The following is a 4,406-nucleotide window of genomic DNA, read 5'->3' as shown; positions in this document are numbered from 1 at the left end:
ACCCAGTATAAAGCATGGGAATGAAACATCATGCTTTGGGACTACTTTTCTGTAAAGGGGACAGAATGACTGATCTGAATTAAGGAGAGGATGTATGGGGCCGTGTATCATGAGATTTTGGGCAAAAACCTCCTTCCAACATTAAGAGCATTGAAGATACAACGTGACTGGGTCTTCCAGCATGACAATGACCCCAAACACAATGCCCGGGCAACTAAGGAGTGGCTCCGTAAGAAGCAATTCAAGGTCCTGGAGTGGCCTAGCCAGTCTCCAGACCTCAACCCAATAGAAAATCTGTGGAGGGAGTTGAAAGTCTGTGTTGCCCGGCGACAGCCACAAATCATGACAGATCTAGAGAAGATCTGCATGGAAGAGTGGGCCAAAATACCTGCTACAGTGTGTGCAAACCTGGTCAAGAACTACAGGAAACTTTTGACCTCTGTAATTGCCAATCGAGGTTATTTTACAAAGTACAGAGTTAAACTTTTTGATTGTCCAAATATTTATTTTGCGCAAGAATATACAAATAAATTTTTTCAAAATCATACAAATGTGATTTCCTGTTTTTTTTCTTCTCTCACAGTGAAGTGTACCTATGATGAAAATTACAGACCTCACTCATATTTTTAAATGTGGGTCAACTTGCACAATTGGTGGCTGTCCAAATACTTTTTTCCCCACTGTATGTGTGTGTATATATATATATATATATATATGTATAGGTATATATATATATATATATATATATATATATATATGTTATATAATTATTATATGGATATATGTATGTTTATATCATTATAGGTTCTGCAAGATAGCTATCCAATCTGAATTATAGCATTTAAATTATAGTCAATAGCCATATTAAATTGAAGTGTAATACCTCTAGGGGGATGTTATCAATTACTGAGAAATTGATTCCTTTTTCTGTACAGAAAATATTGTGAATTTGTGTGGGTTGAAAGTAATTGTGAGATGATTGAACCCCAGAAATTGGGATCTCGTTGGTGAGGCACTGATTAAGCAGAGGCTTGGTTACGTGGAGGTTAGTGACCTCACGTATTTATTGGTATTGAGGCACGTAGTGTGTGTGTTTTTTTAAGGTAACATGTGCGGAGGAGCATGATTTTTGGTGTTACACTCCGGCTGTGGAGCGCAGTTAGTGAATTCGAAACCCATGATCATAGGGTGTATAAATAACAAGTATCTATAAGCCGTGCGATGGGACTGCACGTGTGTGTGTGTGGTACGCGGTTCAACATGATACCATTTGCGTAAGTTTGCAGAATTGCGGCATCATACGCGCTGTGTTAGCATATGCAGACATGATTTGTGTAAAGAGAAGGAATTTTCGCTGACTCTCTCATTAAATATTCCTGGTGGAACTAAATGGGAAGGCTTGGTGACGTTTCCCAAGCGGAATTCCTGTGGAAAGAAACCAAAAAGATCAGGCTTTTAACCTCCACTGAAAAAGGCGGGGTATTTATTTATTGCTGTTAATACTCCATAATTCTAGTGCTGAGGGGTCTGGTAGGGTCCTCACTGGATACGTGGAGAAATCACTACAGGGGTGGACCGTGGTACTATCCATAGGAGATGGAGTGGGTGAAAAGCGCTCAGAGGACTTTTCACCATTGTCTTGCATTGGCCACTTAGTGCTTGTGTTTAAAAAGTCCACAATGGGAGCTAGGTGTGCACATGAGAGGCGTTCAGGAGCCAGGGTTTAGGCTGAGGAGCATGGACCAAAAGGGACCTCTGGTTAAGGACAGAGGCCGAAAGGGTCCGCTGATTATGTGTAAGAAGAAAAGTTCCTTACATGGAGGCTTTTTGTAATGATTGGGTAAAAATGATGATGAATGATTGAATATCATTTCCAGTGATTGGTGGTTTTGACCCTGAGGTATTGCAGGTAGTATCAAAACAAATATGTTTAACCAAAGTCATATAAGATACATAATAAATATAAAAACATAATAACTGAACTCGTAGCAACAATGGGGAGAAGTGAGAAGTAAAAGAGAAAGCCGGTACACCACAACCGCCATATGTGGATGTGGAAGCATTTACAGCCAGTATACTAACTATAGAAAATAAAAAAAAATATGAAAAAGAAATGTAACCTATAATATGTACTAATGAATGTCAAAAGTTTTATTCAGGAGGAGGTGGTGACCCGACTGGTTTTGGCCATTTCTCAGGCACTCAAAGGAGTAATATCCAATAGGTAACAGAGGAGCTATAGCCTGCTGGGGAAATGGCTGAGACCAGTGGAACTGGTAAGTATGGTGCCATTCAAGTACATATATAGTAAGACCCCCCAAAAAAATTCAGGAAAGTAATAACACAAATGGAGATCACTTAAGAAGTATTTATTTCTAGGAAATAGGTCATTGAGATGAGGGCAGCTAGGAATGCCCTTGCCTAGATAAGCTCAGTAAATGTTTGTTGGACCATGTACAGACCCTTAATACGGGATGAGAAGGATTAAATGAATACTTTGCATGACCTAGAGGCTTTTTTTGTAGTACTAGAAAATTCTCTGTTAGGAAAAGATCACGGGAAAACACAAATTTATCAAACGGGAGTAATGAAAGAAGTGCAACATTACCCTTGAACAAAACCTGCAGAAGTTGCGATTGAGCCTCTATGATGCTAAACCCTTTTCTTTTCTCCTAGCAGCAGTGGCCCCAAACTAACTTAATTGACAGAGATTTTTCTGTATAAATTCAAATGTGAAATACATATATTGTACTACCGCTCAGGAGGTAAAAGGTATGTTAGATACTCCTCCAAGACTAATGTTGCATTTCACTGTTCTAGATTCATGTCCATCACAGGTAGAGGAAATTATCTCACAGATACCATGCACCCTATGAAGTTAGGATGGACAGGACACTGGATTGATGCCTGAGGTAGTCCCAGTAGTGACACAGCAAGCACAAGCTTTAAGGAGGGTAAAACCAAGAAGTTAAGAATCAATTCCCCGTAGTGCCCAATCCAGCAGTCATTTTAATAAAATCATCTCCACCTCTACAAACTTTACTGTCACCACTCTATATTCTGTTTCCTTCACTGTTTCCTCTTCATCTTTGCATTCTCAAAGGGGGTACAATACTTGGACCCGACTCTCCCAGGGTTTCATTAACAGCCTGAGTATTTTCTCCCAGGCCTTGCATAGCTGCCTACTATCCTTTCAGCATGATAAAAGATTGGTATTGATATGAATTTATTACTGTACTCTGATACATTTGTTACTTCACTGGCAGATACTAAAAACTTTTGTTTCATCGCTTCCCGACCCGACACAAGGTCTCAAAGGATAAACTGCAGTTGTGTAGGACAAGGGTCAAATACTTAGGATGTAGCACTGGTACATGATTTGACAGTTCATGCACCACATGCCGTATTGGTCCTTCAAAATTCTGCCCGAATCCGGTATGTCTCATCAGCATGAGGGTGCTGTCACTGATGACACCAGTATATTACTCCATGTGCCTTGTAATGCACAAAGGGTGGAGGATGAGAATACTGGTGACATTTTTTTTTTGTATGGGCACTGATATTCATGATTGTATGGAATATCTGAATCAGACTTTTACTGCAAGACCAGACATACGTGACAGCCTGTTAGTGAACGCAGACCTGATTTTTTTCTAGACTGACGGTAGTTACCACAGACAGACAGACTTATGCACAGGATATGCTGTTGAGACCAGGGCATGCGAGTTGGCAGAAGATACGTCAGCCAATAATAAACCGACTCTAGAGATGTTTTTGAAATTGAGATGCAAATTTGTGTTCCCTACAGGAAAAGGAGGTCTGGAAGGCAAAGGGTTATAGTTAGGAGTCCTCAGGACTCTGGAGAGATGGACAAGGTAAACCAGTAGCCCCCAGGGCATTTCTCCCAAGCCTATGAGCTGAGGCGGCACATGGTCTGACTCACCTAGGGTAAGGAAGGTATGTGCAAATTGGTAAGAGCTTACTGGCGTGTACCAGGGTTCTCTTCTCAGGCAAGCAGGAAAGCAATGACCTGTCTTACTTGCATGAGGAAGAACATTTGGTATGGTAATACCAACACAGCCATCCCATATTCCTCCTGCAGATGGACCTTTTCAGGTAATACAAATCGACTTCGTACAGTTAACACCATGTAGGAATTTGATCTATGTATTGATGTGCACTGATGTTTTCTTAAACTGGGTAGTGGCATTGCCTGCCGCTACAAATATTGCTGTGTTTACCGCAAAAAAAATTGTGCAGGAATTTGTGTGTAGATATGTTATCCCTAGGATTAGAAACAAAGTGATAGCTGAAACTGGACTATTGTGGTCATAGACACTGCCACTAGTGTTATGTAGCATCGGAACCACTCCCAGATCCCCACTTAACTAATCACCCTCTTTGAA

The sequence above is a fragment of the Pseudophryne corroboree genome, chromosome 6, assembly GCF_028390025.1.
Source record: "Pseudophryne corroboree isolate aPseCor3 chromosome 6, aPseCor3.hap2, whole genome shotgun sequence".
In the NCBI taxonomy this organism is placed as follows: Eukaryota; Metazoa; Chordata; class Amphibia; order Anura; family Myobatrachidae; genus Pseudophryne; species Pseudophryne corroboree.
Note: the sequence above shows the minus strand (reverse complement) of the source record.